The sequence below is a fragment of the Eleutherodactylus coqui genome, chromosome 9 (genome assembly GCF_035609145.1).
Source record: "Eleutherodactylus coqui strain aEleCoq1 chromosome 9, aEleCoq1.hap1, whole genome shotgun sequence".
Classification (NCBI taxonomy): Eukaryota; Metazoa; Chordata; class Amphibia; order Anura; family Eleutherodactylidae; genus Eleutherodactylus; species Eleutherodactylus coqui.
This window is the reverse complement of record NC_089845.1, coordinates 83101788-83122037: the sequence shown is the minus strand read 5'-3', so window position 1 is coordinate 83122037 and position 20250 is coordinate 83101788. Positions and strand designations below refer to the sequence as shown.

General features: G+C 45.1%; 16 non-coding genes across 16 annotated transcripts; all 16 read left to right on the top strand.

Moving 5' to 3' along the window:
• Nucleotides 1-1471: 1471 nt before the first annotated feature.
• TRNAC-GCA (transfer RNA cysteine (anticodon GCA)) lies at nt 1472-1543 on the top strand. Its single transcript has one exon. It is a non-coding gene; the product is annotated as a tRNA-Cys (tRNA).
• Nucleotides 1544-1773: 230 nt separating this feature from the next.
• TRNAC-GCA (transfer RNA cysteine (anticodon GCA)) lies at nt 1774-1845 on the top strand. The gene has a single exon. It is a non-coding gene; the product is annotated as a tRNA-Cys (tRNA).
• A 532-nt stretch (nt 1846-2377) lies between these two features.
• TRNAC-GCA (transfer RNA cysteine (anticodon GCA)) lies at nt 2378-2449 on the top strand. Its single transcript has one exon. It is a non-coding gene; the product is annotated as a tRNA-Cys (tRNA).
• A 230-nt stretch (nt 2450-2679) lies between these two features.
• On the top strand, nt 2680-2751 carry TRNAC-GCA (transfer RNA cysteine (anticodon GCA)). The gene has a single exon. It is a non-coding gene; the product is annotated as a tRNA-Cys (tRNA).
• Nucleotides 2752-4790: 2039 nt separating this feature from the next.
• Nucleotides 4791-4862, top strand: TRNAC-GCA (transfer RNA cysteine (anticodon GCA)). Its single transcript has one exon. It is a non-coding gene; the product is annotated as a tRNA-Cys (tRNA).
• A 2323-nt stretch (nt 4863-7185) lies between these two features.
• On the top strand, nt 7186-7257 carry TRNAC-GCA (transfer RNA cysteine (anticodon GCA)). The gene has a single exon. It is a non-coding gene; the product is annotated as a tRNA-Cys (tRNA).
• A 1722-nt stretch (nt 7258-8979) lies between these two features.
• On the top strand, nt 8980-9051 carry TRNAC-GCA (transfer RNA cysteine (anticodon GCA)). The gene has a single exon. It is a non-coding gene; the product is annotated as a tRNA-Cys (tRNA).
• A 230-nt stretch (nt 9052-9281) lies between these two features.
• TRNAC-GCA (transfer RNA cysteine (anticodon GCA)) lies at nt 9282-9353 on the top strand. Its single transcript has one exon. It is a non-coding gene; the product is annotated as a tRNA-Cys (tRNA).
• Nucleotides 9354-9885: 532 nt separating this feature from the next.
• TRNAC-GCA (transfer RNA cysteine (anticodon GCA)) lies at nt 9886-9957 on the top strand. Its single transcript has one exon. It is a non-coding gene; the product is annotated as a tRNA-Cys (tRNA).
• Nucleotides 9958-10187: 230 nt separating this feature from the next.
• On the top strand, nt 10188-10259 carry TRNAC-GCA (transfer RNA cysteine (anticodon GCA)). The gene has a single exon. It is a non-coding gene; the product is annotated as a tRNA-Cys (tRNA).
• A 2342-nt stretch (nt 10260-12601) lies between these two features.
• Nucleotides 12602-12673, top strand: TRNAC-GCA (transfer RNA cysteine (anticodon GCA)). The gene has a single exon. It is a non-coding gene; the product is annotated as a tRNA-Cys (tRNA).
• A 3216-nt stretch (nt 12674-15889) lies between these two features.
• On the top strand, nt 15890-15961 carry TRNAC-GCA (transfer RNA cysteine (anticodon GCA)). Its single transcript has one exon. It is a non-coding gene; the product is annotated as a tRNA-Cys (tRNA).
• Nucleotides 15962-17395: 1434 nt separating this feature from the next.
• Nucleotides 17396-17467, top strand: TRNAC-GCA (transfer RNA cysteine (anticodon GCA)). The gene has a single exon. It is a non-coding gene; the product is annotated as a tRNA-Cys (tRNA).
• Nucleotides 17468-18578: 1111 nt separating this feature from the next.
• On the top strand, nt 18579-18650 carry TRNAC-GCA (transfer RNA cysteine (anticodon GCA)). Its single transcript has one exon. It is a non-coding gene; the product is annotated as a tRNA-Cys (tRNA).
• Nucleotides 18651-18880: 230 nt separating this feature from the next.
• Nucleotides 18881-18952, top strand: TRNAC-GCA (transfer RNA cysteine (anticodon GCA)). The gene has a single exon. It is a non-coding gene; the product is annotated as a tRNA-Cys (tRNA).
• A 230-nt stretch (nt 18953-19182) lies between these two features.
• TRNAC-GCA (transfer RNA cysteine (anticodon GCA)) lies at nt 19183-19254 on the top strand. The gene has a single exon. It is a non-coding gene; the product is annotated as a tRNA-Cys (tRNA).
• The last annotated feature ends 996 nt before the right edge of the window (nt 19255-20250 follow it).

Sequence of the window (20250 nt, the reverse complement as noted above, 5' to 3'; positions counted from 1 at the left end):
GATCAAGAAGTCCCTGGTTCATAATCCGGGTGCCCTCTTCAAGTGCCAGCTTTACTCATGCTATTCAACGAGATGCTTACCTTTCCAAGAAAGCTCTTCTACAAATTGTCACCCTTGAGCACATTTCTCATGCAGAACTGAACTGGTCGTCCACTCTCTCACTGGGAATCTTCATTGGTAGGGATTTCAACAAGCATCCTACCTTTTGAGAAATTGGTTTCCTCAGAACATTACTTTTTAAGAACCAGTGAGGACAATCATAAGCCAAGGGGGCATAGCTCAGTGGAAGAGCATTCGACTGCAGATCAAGAAGTCCCTGGTTCATAATCCGGGTGCCCTCTTCAAGTGCCAGCTTTACTCATGCTATTCAACGAGATGCTTACCTTTCCAAGAAAGCTCTTCTTCAAATTGTCACCCTTGAGCACATTTCTCATGCAGAACTAAACAGGAACTGGTCGTCCACTCTCACACTGGCAATCTTCATTGGTAGGGATTTCAACAAGCATCCTTACTTTTGAGAAATTGGTTTCCTCAGAACATTACTTTTTAAGAACCAGTGAGGACAATAATAAGCCAAGCGGGCATAGCTCAGTGGAAGAGCATTCGACTGCAGATCGAGAGGTCCCTGGTTCAAATCCGGGTGCCCCCTTCAAGTGCCAGCTTTACTCATGCTATTCAACGAGATGCTTACCTTTCCAAGAAAGCTCTTCTACAAATTGTCACCCTTGAGCACATTTCTCATGCAGAACTGAACTGGTCGTCCACTCTCTCACTGGGAATCTTCATTGGTAGGGATTTCAACAAGCATCCTTACTTTTGAGAAATTGGTTTCCTCAGAACATTACTTTTTAAGAACCAGTGAGGACAATAATAAGCCAAGCGGGCATAGCTCAGTGGAAGAGCATTCGACTGCAGATCGAGAGGTCCCTGGTTCAAATCCGGGTGCCCCCTTCAAGTGCCAACGAGATGCTTACCTTTCCAAGAAAGCTCTTCTTCAACTTGTCACCCTTGAGCACATTTCTCATGCAGAACTAAACAGGAACTAATCATCCACTCTCTCACTGGCCATCTTCATTGGTAGGGATTTCAACAAGCATCCTACCTTTTGAGAAATTGGTTTCCTCAGAACATTACTTTTTAAGAACCAGTGAGGACAATCATAAGCCAAGGGGGCATAGCTCAGTGGAAGAGCATTCGACTGCAGATCAAGAAGTCCCTGGTTCATAATCCGGGTGCCCTCTTCAAGTGCCAGCTTTACTCATGCTATTCAACGAGATGCTTACCTTTCCAAGAAAGCTGTTCTACAAATTGTCACCCTTGAGCACATTTCTCATGCAGAACTGAACTGGTCGTCCACTCTCTCACTGGGAATCTTCATTGGTAGGGATTTCAACAAGCATCCTACCTTTTGAGAAATTGGTTTCCTCAGAACATTACTTTTTAAGAACCAGTGAGGACAATCATAAGCCAAGGGGGCATAGCTCAGTGGAAGAGCATTCGACTGCAGATCGAGAGGTCCCTGGTTCAAATCCGGGTGCCCCCTTCAAGTGCCAGCTTTACTCATGCTATTCAACGAGATGCTTACCTTTCCAAGAAAGCTCTTCTTCAACTTGTCACCCTTGAGCACATTTCTCATGCAGAACTGAACTGGTCGTCCACTCTCTCACTGGGAATCTTCATTGGTAGGGATTTCAACAAGCATCCTACCTTTTGAGAAATTGGTTTCCTCAGAACATTACTTTTTAAGAACCAGTGAGGACAATCATAAGCCAAGGGGGCATAGCTCAGTGGAAGAGCATTCGACTGCAGATCGAGAGGTCCCTGGTTCAAATCCGGGTGCCCCCTTCAAGTGCCAGCTTTACTCATGCTATTCAACGAGATGCTTACCTTTCCAAGAAAGCTCTTCTTCAACTTGTCACCCTTGAGCACATTTCTCATGCAGAACTGAACTGGTCGTCCACTCTCTCACTGGGAATCTTCATTGGTAGGGATTTCAACAAGCATCCTACCTTTTGAGAAATTGGTTTCCTCAGAACATTACTTTTTAAGAACCAGTGAGGACAATCATAAGCCAAGGGGGCATAGCTCAGTGGAAGAGCATTCGACTGCAGATCGAGAGGTCCCTGGTTCAGATCCGGGTGCCCCCTTCAAGTGCCAGCTTTACTCATGCTATTCAACGAGATGCTTACCTTTCCAAGAAAGCTCTTCTTCAAATTGTCACCCTTGAGCACATTTCTCATGCAGAACTGAACTGGTCGTCCACTCTCTCACTGGGAATCTTCATTGGTAGGGATTTCAACAAGCATCCTACCTTTTTAGAAATTGGTTTCCTCAGAACATTACTTTTTAAGAACCAGTGAGGACAATCATAAGCCAAGGGGGCATAGCTCAGTGGAAGAGCATTCGACTGCAGATCGAGAGGTCCCTGGTTCAAATCCGGGTGCCCCCTTCAAGTGCCAGCTTTACTCATGCTATTCAACGAGATGCTTACCTTTCCAAGAAAGCTCTTCTTCAACTTGTCACCCTTGAGCACATTTCTCATGCAGAACTGAACTGGTCGTCCACTCTCTCACTGGGAATCTTCATGGGTAGGGATTTCAACAAGCATCCTTACTTTTGAGAAATTGGTTTCCTCAGAACATTACTTTTTAAGAACCAGTGAGGACAATCATAAGCCAAGGGGGCATAGCTCAGTGGAAGAGCATTCGACTGCAGATCGAGAGGTCCCTGGTTCAAATCCGGGTGCCCCCTTCAAGTGCCAGCTTTACTCATGCTATTCAACGAGATGCTTACCTTTCCAAGAAAGCTCTTCTTCAACTTGTCACCCTTGAGCACATTTCTCATGCAGAACTAAACAGGAACTAATCATCCACTCTCTCACTGGCAATCTTCATTGGTAGGGATTTCAACAAGCATCCTACCTTTTGAGAAATTGGTTTCCTCAGAACATTACTTTTTAAGAACCAGTGAGGACAATAATAAGCCAAGCGGGCATAGCTCAGTGGAAGAGCATTCGACTGCAGATCGAGAGGTCCCTGGTTCAAATCCGGGTGCCCCCTTCAAGTGCCAACGAGATGCTTACCTTTCCAAGAAAGCTCTTCTTCAACTTGTCACCCTTGAGCACATTTCTCATGCAGAACTAAACAGGAACTGGTCATCCACTCTCTCACTGGCCATCTTCATTGGTAGGGATTTCAACAAGCATCCTACCTTTTGAGAAATTGGTTTCCTCAGAACATTACTTTTTAAGAACCAGTGAGGACAATCATAAGCCAAGGGGGCATAGCTCAGTGGAAGAGCATTCGACTGCAGATCAAGAAGTCCCTGGTTCATAATCCGGGTGCCCTCTTCAAGTGCCAGCTTTACTCATGCTATTCAACGAGATGCTTACCTTTCCAAGAAAGCTCTTCTACAAATTGTCACCCTTGAGCACATTTCTCATGCAGAACTGAACTGGTCGTCCACTCTCTCACTGGGAATCTTCATTGGTAGGGATTTCAACAAGCATCCTACCTTTTGAGAAATTGGTTTCCTCAGAACATTACTTTTTAAGAACCAGTGAGGACAATCATAAGCCAAGGGGGCATAGCTCAGTGGAAGAGCATTCGACTGCAGATCAAGAAGTCCCTGGTTCATAATCCGGGTGCCCTCTTCAAGTGCCAGCTTTACTCATGCTATTCAACGAGATGCTTACCTTTCCAAGAAAGCTCTTCTACAAATTGTCACCCTTGAGCACATTTCTCATGCAGAACTGAACTGGTCGTCCACTCTCTCACTGGGAATCTTCATTGGTAGGGATTTCAACAAGCATCCTACCTTTTGAGAAATTGGTTTCCTCAGAACATTACTTTTTAAGAACCAGTGAGGACAATCATAAGCCAAGGGGGCATAGCTCAGTGGAAGAGCATTCGACTGCAGATCAAGAAGTCCCTGGTTCATAATCCGGGTGCCCTCTTCAAGTGCCAGCTTTACTCATGCTATTCAACGAGATGCTTACCTTTCCAAGAAAGCTCTTCTTCAACTTGTCACCCTTGAGCACATTTCTCATGCAGAACTGAACTGGTCGTCCACTCTCTCACTGGGAATCTTCATTGGTAGGGATTTCAACAAGCATCCTACCTTTTGAGAAATTGGTTTCCTCAGAACATTACTTTTTAAGAACCAGTGAGGACAATCATAAGCCAAGGGGGCATAGCTCAGTGGAAGAGTATTCGACTGCAGATCGAGAGGTCCCTGGTTCAAATCCGGGTGCCCCCTTCAAGTGCCAGCTTTACTCATGCTATTCAACGAGATGCTTACCTTTCCAAGAAAGCTCTTCTACAAATTGTCACCCTTGAGCACATTTCTCATGCAGAACTGAACTGGTCGTCCACTCTCTCACTGGGAATCTTCATTGGTAGGGATTTCAACAAGCATCCTACCTTTTGAGAAATTGGTTTCCTCAGAACATTACTTTTTAAGAACCAGTGAGGACAATCATAAGCCAAGGGGGCATAGCTCAGTGGAAGAGCATTCGACTGCAGATCAAGAAGTCCCTGGTTCATAATCCGGGTGCCCTCTTCAAGTGCCAGCTTTACTCATGCTATTCAACGAGATGCTTACCTTTCCAAGAAAGCTCTTCTTCAACTTGTCACCCTTGAGCACATTTCTCATGCAGAACTGAACTGGTCGTCCACTCTCTCACTGGGAATCTTCATTGGTAGGGATTTCAACAAGCATCCTACCTTTTGAGAAATTGGTTTCCTCAGAACATTACTTTTTAAGAACCAGTGAGGACAATCATAAGCCAAGGGGGCATAGCTCAGTGGAAGAGCATTCGACTGCAGATCGAGAGGTCCCTGGTTCAAATCCGGGTGCCCCCTTCAAGTGCCAACGAGATGCTTACCTTTCCAAGAAAGCTCTTCTTCAACTTGTCACCCTTGAGCACATTTCTCATGCAGAACTAAACAGGAACTGGTCATCCACTCTCTCACTGGCCATCTTCATTGGTAGGGATTTCAACAAGCATCCTACCTTTTGAGAAATTGGTTTCCTCAGAACATTACTTTTTAAGAACCAGTGAGGACAATCATAAGCCAAGGGGGCATAGCTCAGTGGAAGAGCATTCGACTGCAGATCAAGAAGTCCCTGGTTCATAATCCGGGTGCCCTCTTCAAGTGCCAGCTTTACTCATGCTATTCAACGAGATGCTTACCTTTCCAAGAAAGCTCTTCTACAAATTGTCACCCTTGAGCACATTTCTCATGCAGAACTGAACTGGTCGTCCACTCTCTCACTGGGAATCTTCATTGGTAGGGATTTCAACAAGCATCCTACCTTTTGAGAAATTGGTTTCCTCAGAACATTACTTTTTAAGAACCAGTGAGGACAATCATAAGCCAAGGGGGCATAGCTCAGTGGAAGAGCATTCGACTGCAGATCAAGAAGTCCCTGGTTCATAATCCGGGTGCCCTCTTCAAGTGCCAGCTTTACTCATGCTATTCAACGAGATGCTTACCTTTCCAAGAAAGCTCTTCTACAAATTGTCACCCTTGAGCACATTTCTCATGCAGAACTGAACTGGTCGTCCACTCTCTCACTGGGAATCTTCATTGGTAGGGATTTCAACAAGCATCCTACCTTTTGAGAAATTGGTTTCCTCAGAACATTACTTTTTAAGAACCAGTGAGGACAATCATAAGCCAAGGGGGCATAGCTCAGTGGAAGAGCATTCGACTGCAGATCAAGAAGTCCCTGGTTCATAATCCGGGTGCCCTCTTCAAGTGCCAGCTTTACTCATGCTATTCAACGAGATGCTTACCTTTCCAAGAAAGCTCTTCTTCAACTTGTCACCCTTGAGCACATTTCTCATGCAGAACTGAACTGGTCGTCCACTCTCTCACTGGGAATCTTCATTGGTAGGGATTTCAACAAGCATCCTACCTTTTGAGAAATTGGTTTCCTCAGAACATTACTTTTTAAGAACCAGTGAGGACAATCATAAGCCAAGGGGGCATAGCTCAGTGGAAGAGTATTCGACTGCAGATCGAGAGGTCCCTGGTTCAAATCCGGGTGCCCCCTTCAAGTGCCAGCTTTACTCATGCTATTCAACGAGATGCTTACCTTTCCAAGAAAGCTCTTCTACAAATTGTCACCCTTGAGCACATTTCTCATGCAGAACTGAACTGGTCGTCCACTCTCTCACTGGGAATCTTCATTGGTAGGGATTTCAACAAGCATCCTACCTTTTGAGAAATTGGTTTCCTCAGAACATTACTTTTTAAGAACCAGTGAGGACAATAATAAGCCAAGCGGGCATAGCTCAGTGGAAGAGCATTCGACTGCAGATCGAGAGGTCCCTGGTTCAAATCCGGGTGCCCCCTTCAAGTGCCAACGAGATGCTTACCTTTCCAAGAAAGCTCTTCTTCAACTTGTCACCCTTGAGCACATTTCTCATGCAGAACTAAACAGGAACTAATCATCCACTCTCTCACTGGCCATCTTCATTGGTAGGGATTTCAACAAGCATCCTACCTTTTGAGAAATTGGTTTCCTCAGAACATTACTTTTTAAGAACCAGTGAGGACAATCATAAGCCAAGGGGGCATAGCTCAGTGGAAGAGCATTCGACTGCAGATCAAGAAGTCCCTGGTTCATAATCCGGGTGCCCTCTTCAAGTGCCAGCTTTACTCATGCTATTCAACGAGATGCTTACCTTTCCAAGAAAGCTCTTCTACAAATTGTCACCCTTGAGCACATTTCTCATGCAGAACTGAACTGGTCGTCCACTCTCTCACTGGGAATCTTCATTGGTAGGGATTTCAACAAGCATCCTACCTTTTGAGAAATTGGTTTCCTCAGAACATTACTTTTTAAGAACCAGTGAGGACAATCATAAGCCAAGGGGGCATAGCTCAGTGGAAGAGCATTCGACTGCAGATCAAGAAGTCCCTGGTTCATAATCCGGGTGCCCTCTTCAAGTGCCAGCTTTACTCATGCTATTCAACGAGATGCTTACCTTTCCAAGAAAGCTCTTCTACAAATTGTCACCCTTGAGCACATTTCTCATGCAGAACTGAACTGGTCGTCCACTCTCTCACTGGGAATCTTCATTGGTAGGGATTTCAACAAGCATCCTACCTTTTGAGAAATTGGTTTCCTCAGAACATTACTTTTTAAGAACCAGTGAGGACAATCATAAGCCAAGGGGGCATAGCTCAGTGGAAGAGCATTCGACTGCAGATCGAGAGGTCCCTGGTTCAAATCCGGGTGCCCCCTTCAAGTGCCAGCTTTACTCATGCTATTCAACGAGATGCTTACCTTTCCAAGAAAGCTCTTCTTCAACTTGTCACCCTTGAGCACATTTCTCATGCAGAACTAAACAGGAACTAATCATCCACTCTCTCACTGGCAATCTTCATTGGTAGGGATTTCAACAAGCATCCTACCTTTTGAGAAATTGGTTTCCTCAGAACATTACTTTTTAAGAACCAGTGAGGACAATAATAAGCCAAGCGGGCATAGCTCAGTGGAAGAGCATTCGACTGCAGATCGAGAGGTCCCTGGTTCAAATCCGGGTGCCCCCTTCAAGTGCCAACGAGATGCTTACCTTTCCAAGAAAGCTCTTCTTCAACTTGTCACCCTTGAGCACATTTCTCATGCAGAACTAAACAGGAACTGGTCATCCACTCTCTCACTGGCCATCTTCATTGGTAGGGATTTCAACAAGCATCCTACCTTTTGAGAAATTGGTTTCCTCAGAACATTACTTTTTAAGAACCAGTGAGGACAATCATAAGCCAAGGGGGCATAGCTCAGTGGAAGAGCATTCGACTGCAGATCAAGAAGTCCCTGGTTCATAATCCGGGTGCCCTCTTCAAGTGCCAGCTTTACTCATGCTATTCAACGAGATGCTTACCTTTCCAAGAAAGCTCTTCTACAAATTGTCACCCTTGAGCACATTTCTCATGCAGAACTGAACTGGTCGTCCACTCTCTCACTGGGAATCTTCATTGGTAGGGATTTCAACAAGCATCCTACCTTTTGAGAAATTGGTTTCCTCAGAACATTACTTTTTAAGAACCAGTGAGGACAATAATAAGCCAAGCGGGCATAGCTCAGTGGAAGAGCATTCGACTGCAGATCGAGAGGTCCCTGGTTCAAATCCGGGTGCCCCCTTCAAGTGCCAGCTTTACTCATGCTATTCAACGAGATGCTTACCTTTCCAAGAAAGCTCTTCTACAAATTGTCACCCTTGAGCACATTTCTCATGCAGAACTGAACTGGTCGTCCACTCTCTCACTGGGAATCTTCATTGGTAGGGATTTCAACAAGCATCCTTACTTTTGAGAAATTGGTTTCCTCAGAACATTACTTTTTAAGAACCAGTGAGGACAATAATAAGCCAAGCGGGCATAGCTCAGTGGAAGAGCATTCGACTGCAGATCGAGAGGTCCCTGGTTCAAATCCGGGTGCCCCCTTCAAGTGCCAACGAGATGCTTACCTTTCCAAGAAAGCTCTTCTTCAACTTGTCACCCTTGAGCACATTTCTCATGCAGAACTAAACAGGAACTAATCATCCACTCTCTCACTGGCCATCTTCATTGGTAGGGATTTCAACAAGCATCCTACCTTTTGAGAAATTGGTTTCCTCAGAACATTACTTTTTAAGAACCAGTGAGGACAATCATAAGCCAAGGGGGCATAGCTCAGTGGAAGAGCATTCGACTGCAGATCAAGAAGTCCCTGGTTCATAATCCGGGTGCCCTCTTCAAGTGCCAGCTTTACTCATGCTATTCAACGAGATGCTTACCTTTCCAAGAAAGCTGTTCTACAAATTGTCACCCTTGAGCACATTTCTCATGCAGAACTGAACTGGTCGTCCACTCTCTCACTGGGAATCTTCATTGGTAGGGATTTCAACAAGCATCCTACCTTTTGAGAAATTGGTTTCCTCAGAACATTACTTTTTAAGAACCAGTGAGGACAATCATAAGCCAAGGGGGCATAGCTCAGTGGAAGAGCATTCGACTGCAGATCGAGAGGTCCCTGGTTCAAATCCGGGTGCCCCCTTCAAGTGCCAGCTTTACTCATGCTATTCAACGAGATGCTTACCTTTCCAAGAAAGCTCTTCTTCAACTTGTCACCCTTGAGCACATTTCTCATGCAGAACTGAACTGGTCGTCCACTCTCTCACTGGGAATCTTCATTGGTAGGGATTTCAACAAGCATCCTACCTTTTGAGAAATTGGTTTCCTCAGAACATTACTTTTTAAGAACCAGTGAGGACAATCATAAGCCAAGGGGGCATAGCTCAGTGGAAGAGCATTCGACTGCAGATCGAGAGGTCCCTGGTTCAAATCCGGGTGCCCCCTTCAAGTGCCAGCTTTACTCATGCTATTCAACGAGATGCTTACCTTTCCAAGAAAGCTCTTCTTCAACTTGTCACCCTTGAGCACATTTCTCATGCAGAACTGAACTGGTCGTCCACTCTCTCACTGGGAATCTTCATTGGTAGGGATTTCAACAAGCATCCTACCTTTTGAGAAATTGGTTTCCTCAGAACATTACTTTTTAAGAACCAGTGAGGACAATCATAAGCCAAGGGGGCATAGCTCAGTGGAAGAGCATTCGACTGCAGATCGAGAGGTCCCTGGTTCAGATCCGGGTGCCCCCTTCAAGTGCCAGCTTTACTCATGCTATTCAACGAGATGCTTACCTTTCCAAGAAAGCTCTTCTTCAAATTGTCACCCTTGAGCACATTTCTCATGCAGAACTGAACTGGTCGTCCACTCTCTCACTGGGAATCTTCATTGGTAGGGATTTCAACAAGCATCCTACCTTTTTAGAAATTGGTTTCCTCAGAACATTACTTTTTAAGAACCAGTGAGGACAATCATAAGCCAAGGGGGCATAGCTCAGTGGAAGAGCATTCGACTGCAGATCGAGAGGTCCCTGGTTCAAATCCGGGTGCCCCCTTCAAGTGCCAGCTTTACTCATGCTATTCAACGAGATGCTTACCTTTCCAAGAAAGCTCTTCTTCAACTTGTCACCCTTGAGCACATTTCTCATGCAGAACTGAACTGGTCGTCCACTCTCTCACTGGGAATCTTCATGGGTAGGGATTTCAACAAGCATCCTTACTTTTGAGAAATTGGTTTCCTCAGAACATTACTTTTTAAGAACCAGTGAGGACAATCATAAGCCAAGGGGGCATAGCTCAGTGGAAGAGCATTCGACTGCAGATCGAGAGGTCCCTGGTTCAAATCCGGGTGCCCCCTTCAAGTGCCAGCTTTACTCATGCTATTCAACGAGATGCTTACCTTTCCAAGAAAGCTCTTCTTCAACTTGTCACCCTTGAGCACATTTCTCATGCAGAACTAAACAGGAACTGGTCATCCACTCTCTCACTGGCCATCTTCATTGGTAGGGATTTCAACAAGCATCCTACCTTTTGAGAAATTGGTTTCCTCAGAACATTACTTTTTAAGAACCAGTGAGGACAATCATAAGCCAAGGGGGCATAGCTCAGTGGAAGAGCATTCGACTGCAGATCAAGAAGTCCCTGGTTCATAATCCGGGTGCCCTCTTCAAGTGCCAGCTTTACTCATGCTATTCAACGAGATGCTTACCTTTCCAAGAAAGCTCTTCTACAAATTGTCACCCTTGAGCACATTTCTCATGCAGAACTGAACTGGTCGTCCACTCTCTCACTGGGAATCTTCATTGGTAGGGATTTCAACAAGCATCCTACCTTTTGAGAAATTGGTTTCCTCAGAACATTACTTTTTAAGAACCAGTGAGGACAATCATAAGCCAAGGGGGCATAGCTCAGTGGAAGAGCATTCGACTGCAGATCAAGAAGTCCCTGGTTCATAATCCGGGTGCCCTCTTCAAGTGCCAGCTTTACTCATGCTATTCAACGAGATGCTTACCTTTCCAAGAAAGCTCTTCTACAAATTGTCACCCTTGAGCACATTTCTCATGCAGAACTGAACTGGTCGTCCACTCTCTCACTGGGAATCTTCATTGGTAGGGATTTCAACAAGCATCCTACCTTTTGAGAAATTGGTTTCCTCAGAACATTACTTTTTAAGAACCAGTGAGGACAATCATAAGCCAAGGGGGCATAGCTCAGTGGAAGAGCATTCGACTGCAGATCAAGAAGTCCCTGGTTCATAATCCGGGTGCCCTCTTCAAGTGCCAGCTTTACTCATGCTATTCAACGAGATGCTTACCTTTCCAAGAAAGCTCTTCTTCAACTTGTCACCCTTGAGCACATTTCTCATGCAGAACTGAACTGGTCGTCCACTCTCTCACTGGGAATCTTCATTGGTAGGGATTTCAACAAGCATCCTACCTTTTGAGAAATTGGTTTCCTCAGAACATTACTTTTTAAGAACCAGTGAGGACAATCATAAGCCAAGGGGGCATAGCTCAGTGGAAGAGTATTCGACTGCAGATCGAGAGGTCCCTGGTTCAAATCCGGGTGCCCCCTTCAAGTGCCAGCTTTACTCATGCTATTCAACGAGATGCTTACCTTTCCAAGAAAGCTCTTCTACAAATTGTCACCCTTGAGCACATTTCTCATGCAGAACTGAACTGGTCGTCCACTCTCTCACTGGGAATCTTCATTGGTAGGGATTTCAACAAGCATCCTACCTTTTGAGAAATTGGTTTCCTCAGAACATTACTTTTTAAGAACCAGTGAGGACAATAATAAGCCAAGCGGGCATAGCTCAGTGGAAGAGCATTCGACTGCAGATCGAGAGGTCCCTGGTTCAAATCCGGGTGCCCCCTTCAAGTGCCAACGAGATGCTTACCTTTCCAAGAAAGCTCTTCTTCAACTTGTCACCCTTGAGCACATTTCTCATGCAGAACTAAACAGGAACTAATCATCCACTCTCTCACTGGCCATCTTCATTGGTAGGGATTTCAACAAGCATCCTACCTTTTGAGAAATTGGTTTCCTCAGAACATTACTTTTTAAGAACCAGTGAGGACAATCATAAGCCAAGGGGGCATAGCTCAGTGGAAGAGCATTCGACTGCAGATCAAGAAGTCCCTGGTTCATAATCCGGGTGCCCTCTTCAAGTGCCAGCTTTACTCATGCTATTCAACGAGATGCTTACCTTTCCAAGAAAGCTCTTCTACAAATTGTCACCCTTGAGCACATTTCTCATGCAGAACTGAACTGGTCGTCCACTCTCTCACTGGGAATCTTCATTGGTAGGGATTTCAACAAGCATCCTACCTTTTGAGAAATTGGTTTCCTCAGAACATTACTTTTTAAGAACCAGTGAGGACAATCATAAGCCAAGGGGGCATAGCTCAGTGGAAGAGCATTCGACTGCAGATCAAGAAGTCCCTGGTTCATAATCCGGGTGCCCTCTTCAAGTGCCAGCTTTACTCATGCTATTCAACGAGATGCTTACCTTTCCAAGAAAGCTCTTCTACAAATTGTCACCCTTGAGCACATTTCTCATGCAGAACTGAACTGGTCGTCCACTCTCTCACTGGGAATCTTCATTGGTAGGGATTTCAACAAGCATCCTACCTTTTGAGAAATTGGTTTCCTCAGAACATTACTTTTTAAGAACCAGTGAGGACAATCATAAGCCAAGGGGGCATAGCTCAGTGGAAGAGCATTCGACTGCAGATCGAGAGGTCCCTGGTTCAAATCCGGGTGCCCCCTTCAAGTGCCAGCTTTACTCATGCTATTCAACGAGATGCTTACCTTTCCAAGAAAGCTCTTCTTCAACTTGTCACCCTTGAGCACATTTCTCATGCAGAACTAAACAGGAACTAATCATCCACTCTCTCACTGGCAATCTTCATTGGTAGGGATTTCAACAAGCATCCTACCTTTTGAGAAATTGGTTTCCTCAGAACATTACTTTTTAAGAACCAGTGAGGACAATAATAAGCCAAGCGGGCATAGCTCAGTGGAAGAGCATTCGACTGCAGATCGAGAGGTCCCTGGTTCAAATCCGGGTGCCCCCTTCAAGTGCCAACGAGATGCTTACCTTTCCAAGAAAGCTCTTCTTCAACTTGTCACCCTTGAGCACATTTCTCATGCAGAACTAAACAGGAACTGGTCATCCACTCTCTCACTGGCCATCTTCATTGGTAGGGATTTCAACAAGCATCCTACCTTTTGAGAAATTGGTTTCCTCAGAACATTACTTTTTAAGAACCAGTGAGGACAATCATAAGCCAAGGGGGCATAGCTCAGTGGAAGAGCATTCGACTGCAGATCAAGAAGTCCCTGGTTCATAATCCGGGTGCCCTCTTCAAGTGCCAGCTTTACTCATGCTATTCAACGAGATGCTTACCTTTCCAAGAAAGCTCTTCTACAAATTGTCACCCTTGAGCACATTTCTCATGCAGAACTGAACTGGTCGTCCACTCTCTCACTGGGAATCTTCATTGGTAGGGATTTCAACAAGCATCCTACCTTTTGAGAAATTGGTTTCCTCAGAACATTACTTTTTAAGAACCAGTGAGGACAATCATAAGCCAAGGGGGCATAGCTCAGTGGAAGAGCATTCGACTGCAGATCAAGAAGTCCCTGGTTCATAATCCGGGTGCCCTCTTCAAGTGCCAGCTTTACTCATGCTATTCAACGAGATGCTTACCTTTCCAAGAAAGCTCTTCTACAAATTGTCACCCTTGAGCACATTTCTCATGCAGAACTGAACTGGTCGTCCACTCTCTCACTGGGAATCTTCATTGGTAGGGATTTCAACAAGCATCCTACCTTTTGAGAAATTGGTTTCCTCAGAACATTACTTTTTAAGAACCAGTGAGGACAATCATAAGCCAAGGGGGCATAGCTCAGTGGAAGAGCATTCGACTGCAGATCAAGAAGTCCCTGGTTCATAATCCGGGTGCCCTCTTCAAGTGCCAGCTTTACTCATGCTATTCAACGAGATGCTTACCTTTCCAAGAAAGCTCTTCTTCAACTTGTCACCCTTGAGCACATTTCTCATGCAGAACTGAACTGGTCGTCCACTCTCTCACTGGGAATCTTCATTGGTAGGGATTTCAACAAGCATCCTACCTTTTGAGAAATTGGTTTCCTCAGAACATTACTTTTTAAGAACCAGTGAGGACAATCATAAGCCAAGGGGGCATAGCTCAGTGGAAGAGTATTCGACTGCAGATCGAGAGGTCCCTGGTTCAAATCCGGGTGCCCCCTTCAAGTGCCAGCTTTACTCATGCTATTCAACGAGATGCTTACCTTTCCAAGAAAGCTCTTCTACAAATTGTCACCCTTGAGCACATTTCTCATGCAGAACTGAACTGGTCGTCCACTCTCTCACTGGGAATCTTCATTGGTAGGGATTTCAACAAGCATCCTACCTTTTGAGAAATTGGTTTCCTCAGAACATTACTTTTTAAGAACCAGTGAGGACAATAATAAGCCAAGCGGGCATAGCTCAGTGGAAGAGCATTCGACTGCAGATCGAGAGGTCCCTGGTTCAAATCCGGGTGCCCCCTTCAAGTGCCAACGAGATGCTTACCTTTCCAAGAAAGCTCTTCTTCAACTTGTCACCCTTGAGCACATTTCTCATGCAGAACTAAACAGGAACTAATCATCCACTCTCTCACTGGCCATCTTCATTGGTAGGGATTTCAACAAGCATCCTACCTTTTGAGAAATTGGTTTCCTCAGAACATTACTTTTTAAGAACCAGTGAGGACAATCATAAGCCAAGGGGGCATAGCTCAGTGGAAGAGCATTCGACTGCAGATCAAGAAGTCCCTGGTTCATAATCCGGGTGCCCTCTTCAAGTGCCAGCTTTACTCATGCTATTCAACGAGATGCTTACCTTTCCAAGAAAGCTCTTCTACAAATTGTCACCCTTGAGCACATTTCTCATGCAGAACTGAACTGGTCGTCCACTCTCTCACTGGGAATCTTCATTGGTAGGGATTTCAACAAGCATCCTACCTTTTGAGAAATTGGTTTCCTCAGAACATTACTTTTTAAGAACCAGTGAGGACAATCATAAGCCAAGGGGGCATAGCTCAGTGGAAGAGCATTCGACTGCAGATCAAGAAGTCCCTGGTTCATAATCCGGGTGCCCTCTTCAAGTGCCAGCTTTACTCATGCTATTCAACGAGATGCTTACCTTTCCAAGAAAGCTCTTCTACAAATTGTCACCCTTGAGCACATTTCTCATGCAGAACTGAACTGGTCGTCCACTCTCTCACTGGGAATCTTCATTGGTAGGGATTTCAACAAGCATCCTACCTTTTGAGAAATTGGTTTCCTCAGAACATTACTTTTTAAGAACCAGTGAGGACAATAATAAGCCAAGCGGGCATAGCTCAGTGGAAGAGCATTCGACTGCAGATCGAGAGGTCCCTGGTTCAAATCCGGGTGCCCCCTTCAAGTGCCAACGAGATGCTTACCTTTCCAAGAAAGCTCTTCTTCAACTTGTCACCCTTGAGCACATTTCTCATGCAGAACTAAACAGGAACTGGTCATCCACTCTCTCACTGGCCATCTTCATTGGTAGGGATTTCAACAAGCATCCTACCTTTTGAGAAATTGGTTTCCTCAGAACATTACTTTTTAAGAACCAGTGAGGACAATCAAGGGGGCATAGCTCAGTGGAAGAGCATTCGACTGCAGATCAAGAAGTCCCTGGTTCATAATCCGGGTGCCCTCTTCAAGTGCCAGCTTTACTCATGCTATTCAACGAGATGCTTACCTTTCCAAGAAAGCTCTTCTTCAACTTGTCACCCTTGAGCACATTTCTCATGCAGAACTGAACTGGTCGTCCACTCTCTCACTGGGAATCTTCATGGGTAGGGATTTCAACAAGCATCCTTACTTTTGAGAAATTGGTTTCCTCAGAACATTACTTTTTAAGAACCAGTGAGGACAATCATAAGCCAAGGGGGCATAGCTCAGTGGAAGAGCATTCGACTGCAGATCGAGAGGTCCCTGGTTCAAATCCGGGTGCCCCCTTCAAGTGCCAGCTTTACTCATGCTATTCAACGAGATGCTTACCTTTCCAAGAAAGCTCTTCTTCAACTTGTCACCCTTGAGCACATTTCTCATGCAGAACTAAACAGGAACTAATCATCCACTCTCTCACTGGCAATCTTCATTGGTAGGGATTTCAACAAGCATCCTACCTTTTGAGAAATTGGTTTCCTCAGAACATTACTTTTTAAGAACCAGTGAGGACAATAATAAGCCAAGCGGGCATAGCTCAGTGGAAGAGCATTCGACTGCAGATCGAGAGGTCCCTGGTTCAAATCCGGGTGCCCCCTTCAAGTGCCAACGAGATGCTTACCTTTCCAAGAAAGCTCTTCTTCAACTTGTCACCCTTGAGCACATTTCTCATGCAGAACTAAACAGGAACTGGTCATCCACTCTCTCACTGGCCATCTTCATTGGTAGGGATTTCAACAAGCATCCTACCTTTTGAGAAATTGGTTTCCTCAGAACATTACTTTTTAAGAACCAGTGAGGACAATCATAAGCCAAGGGGGCATAGCTCAGTGGAAGAGCATTCGACTGCAGATCAAGAAGTCCCTGGTTCATAATCCGGGTGCCCTCTTCAAGTGCCAGCTTTACTCATGCTATTCAACGAGATGCTTACCTTTCCAAGAAAGCTCTTCTACAAATTGTCACCCTTGAGCACATTTCTCATGCAGAACTGAACTGGTCGTCCACTCTCTCACTGGGAATCTTCATTGGTAGGGATTTCAACAAGCATCCTACCTTTTGAGAAATTGGTTTCCTCAGAACATTACTTTTTAAGAACCAGTGAGGACAATCATAAGCCAAGGGGGCATAGCTCAGTGGAAGAGCATTCGACTGCAGATCAAGAAGTCCCTGGTTCATAATCCGGGTGCCCTCTTCAAGTGCCAGCTTTACTCATGCTATTCAACGAGATGCTTACCTTTCCAAGAAAGCTCTTCTACAAATTGTCACCCTTGAGCACATTTCTCATGCAGAACTGAACTGGTCGTCCACTCTCTCACTGGGAATCTTCATTGGTAGGGATTTCAACAAGCATCCTACCTTTTGAGAAATTGGTTTCCTCAGAACATTACTTTTTAAGAACCAGTGAGGACAATCATAAGCCAAGGGGGCATAGCTCAGTGGAAGAGCATTCGACTGCAGATCAAGAAGTCCCTGGTTCATAATCCGGGTGCCCTCTTCAAGTGCCAGCTTTACTCATGCTATTCAACGAGATGCTTACCTTTCCAAGAAAGCTCTTCTTCAACTTGTCACCCTTGAGCACATTTCTCATGCAGAACTGAACTGGTCGTCCACTCTCTCACTGGGAATCTTCATTGGTAGGGATTTCAACAAGCATCCTACCTTTTGAGAAATTGGTTTCCTCAGAACATTACTTTTTAAGAACCAGTGAGGACAATCATAAGCCAAGGGGGCATAGCTCAGTGGAAGAGCATTCGACTGCAGATCGAGAGGTCCCTGGTTCAAATCCGGGTGCCCCCTTCAAGTGCCAGCTTTACTCATGCTATTCAACGAGATGCTTACCTTTCCAAGAAAGCTCTTCTTCAACTTGTCACCCTTGAGCACATTTCTCATGCAGAACTGAACTGGTCGTCCACTCTCTCACTGGGAATCTTCATTGGTAGGGATTTCAACAAGCATCCTTACTTTTGAGAAATTGGTTTCCTCAGAACATTACTTTTTAAGAACCAGTGAGGACAATAATAAGCCAAGCGGGCATAGCTCAGTGGAAGAGCATTCGACTGCAGATCGAGAGGTCCCTGGTTCAAATCCGGGTGCCCCCTTCAAGTGCCAACGAGATGCTTACCTTTCCAAGAAAGCTCTTCTTCAACTTGTCACCCTTGAGCACATTTCTCATGCAGAACTAAACAGGAACTAATCATCCACTCTCTCACTGGCCATCTTCATTGGTAGGGATTTCAACAAGCATCCTACCTTTTGAGAAATTGGTTTCCTCAGAACATTACTTTTTAAGAACCAGTGAGGACAATAATAAGCCAAGCGGGCATAGCTCAGTGGAAGAGCATTCGACTGCAGATCGAGAGGTCCCTGGTTCAAATCCGGGTGCCCCCTTCAAGTGCCAACGAGATGCTTACCTTTCCAAGAAAGCTCTTCTTCAACTTGTCACCCTTGAGCACATTTCTCATGCAGAACTAAACAGGAACTAATCATCCACTCTCTCACTGGCCATCTTCATTGGTAGGGATTTCAACAAGCATCCTACCTTTTGAGAAATTGGTTTCCTCAGAACATTACTTTTTAAGAACCAGTGAGGACAATCATAAGCCAAGGGGGCATAGCTCAGTGGAAGAGCATTCGACTGCAGATCAAGAAGTCCCTGGTTCATAATCCGGGTGCCCTCTTCAAGTGCCAGCTTTACTCATGCTATTCAACGAGATGCTTACCTTTCCAAGAAAGCTCTTCTACAAATTGTCACCCTTGAGCACATTTCTCATGCAGAACTGAACTGGTCGTCCACTCTCTCACTGGGAATCTTCATTGGTAGGGATTTCAACAAGCATCCTACCTTTTGAGAAATTGGTTTCCTCAGAACATTACTTTTTAAGAACCAGTGAGGACAATCATAAGCCAAGGGGGCATAGCTCAGTGGAAGAGCATTCGACTGCAGATCGAGAGGTCCCTGGTTCAAATCCGGGTGCCCCCTTCAAGTGCCAGCTTTACTCATGCTATTCAACGAGATGCTTACCTTTCCAAGAAAGCTCTTCTTCAACTTGTCACCCTTGAGCACATTTCTCATGCAGAACTGAACTGGTCGTCCACTCTCTCACTGGGAATCTTCATTGGTAGGGATTTCAACAAGCATCCTACCTTTTGAGAAATTGGTTTCCTCAGAACATTACTTTTTAAGAACCAGTGAGGACAATCATAAGCCAAGGGGGCATAGCTCAGTGGAAGAGCATTCGACTGCAGATCGAGAGGTCCCTGGTTCAAATCCGGGTGCCCCCTTCAAGTGCCAGCTTTACTCATGCTATTCAACGAGATGCTTACCTTTCCAAGAAAGCTCTTCTTCAACTTGTCACCCTTGAGCACATTTCTCATGCAGAACTGAACTGGTCGTCCACTCTCTCACTGGGAATCTTCATTGGTAGGGATTTCAACAAGCATCCTTACTTTTGAGAAATTGGTTTCCTCAGAACATTACTTTTTAAGAACCAGTGAGGACAATCATAAGCCAAGGGGGCATAGCTCAGTGGAAGAGCATTCGACTGCAGATCGAGAGGTCCCTGGTTCAAATCCGGGTGCCCCCTTCAAGTGCCAGCTTTACTCATGCTATTCAACGAGATGCTTACCTTTCCAAGAAAGCTCTTCTTCAACTTGTCACCCTTGAGCACATTTCTCATGCAGAACTAATCATCCACTCTCTCACTGGCCATCTTCATTGGTAGGGATTTCAACAAGCATCCTACCTTTTGAGAAATTGGTTTCCTCAGAACATTACTTTTTAAGAACCAGTGAGGACAATCATAAGCCAAGGGGGCATAGCTCAGTGGAAGAGCATTCGACTGCAGATCAAGAAGTCCCTGGTTCATAATCCGGGTGCCCCCTTCAAGTGCCAGCTTTACTCATGCTATTCAACGAGATGCTTACCTTTCCAAGAAAGCTCTACTTCAACTTGTCACCCTTGAGCACATTTCTCATGCAGAACTAAACAGGAACTAATCATCCACTCTCTCACTGGCAATCTTCATTGGTAGGGATTTCAACAAGCATCCTACCTTTTGAGAAATTGGTTTCCTCAGAACATTACTTTTTAAGAACCAGTGAGGACAATAATAAGCCAAGCGGGCATAGCTCAGTGGAAGAGCATTCGACTGCAGATCGAGAGGTCCCTGGTTCAAATCCGGGTGCCCCCTTCAAGTGCCAGCTTTACTCATGCTATTCAACGAGATGCTTACCTTTCCAAGAAAGCTCTTCTTCAACTTGTCACCCTTGAGCACATTTCTCATGCAGAACTGAACTGGTCGTCCACTCTCTCACTGGGAATCTTCATTGGTAGGGATTTCAACAAGCATCCTTACTTTTGAGAAATTGGTTTCCTCAGAACATTACTTTTTAAGAACCAGTGAGGACAATAATAAGCCAAGCGGGCATAGCTCAGTGGAAGAGCATTCGACTGCAGATCGAGAGGTCCCTGGTTCAAATCCGGGTGCCCCCTTCAAGTGCCAACGAGATGCTTACCTTTCCAAGAAAGCTCTTCTTCAACTTGTCACCCTTGAGCACATTTCTCATGCAGAACTAAACAG